Source organism: Wasmannia auropunctata, unplaced genomic scaffold (genome assembly GCF_000956235.1).
Source record: "Wasmannia auropunctata unplaced genomic scaffold, wasmannia.A_1.0 LD336064.1, whole genome shotgun sequence".
In the NCBI taxonomy this organism is placed as follows: Eukaryota; Metazoa; Arthropoda; class Insecta; order Hymenoptera; family Formicidae; genus Wasmannia; species Wasmannia auropunctata.
Genome location: NW_012026826.1, coordinates 1,020,233 through 1,020,779, shown reverse-complemented (window position 1 = coordinate 1,020,779; position 547 = coordinate 1,020,233). Strand labels below are relative to the sequence as shown.

Here is a 547-nt window from a genome sequence, read left to right as displayed (position 1 = left end):
AAGTTCGTTGGAAACTGAACGTCTGGGCTGGAATTATGGGCACAAACATATTGGGTCCAGTAATTCTTCCAGATACGTTAAACAGCGTATCGTATTTGGAATTTTTACAAGAAAATCTACCAGACTTTTTGGAACAAGTACCACTAGAACGCAGAAACCAAATTTTATTTCAACAAGACGGTGCTGGACCACATAATGCCAGAATCGTTACAAATTTCTTAAATCAGCGATTTCCTGGACGTTGGATAGGACGGTACGGCCCGATACATTGGCCTGCAAGATCCCCGGATCTCAATCCATTAGATTTTTTTTTGTGGGGACATTGCAAAGAAATTGTTTACAGACAGCTTCCCGAGGACATCGAAGAATTAAATGACAAACTTCACTTTGCGATTTGGGATGTCGACGACGAAGTTATGGAAAAAACTCAAGAAAATTTATTAAGACGCATGAGAGCTTGCATCGCAATGGATGGTGGACATTTTGAACACCTATTATAAAGAAAATAATTAATCTGCCCTTTTCAGGGCAACCAAATATTTTATTA

At 38.9% G+C, this 547-nt stretch overlaps 1 protein-coding gene across 2 annotated transcripts in view; it reads right to left on the bottom strand.

Moving 5' to 3' along the window:
- LOC105450270 overlaps nucleotides 1-547 on the bottom strand; it is a 27,351-nt gene that overhangs the window by 26,248 nt on the left and 556 nt on the right. The gene's annotated exons all lie outside the window — the stretch shown is intronic.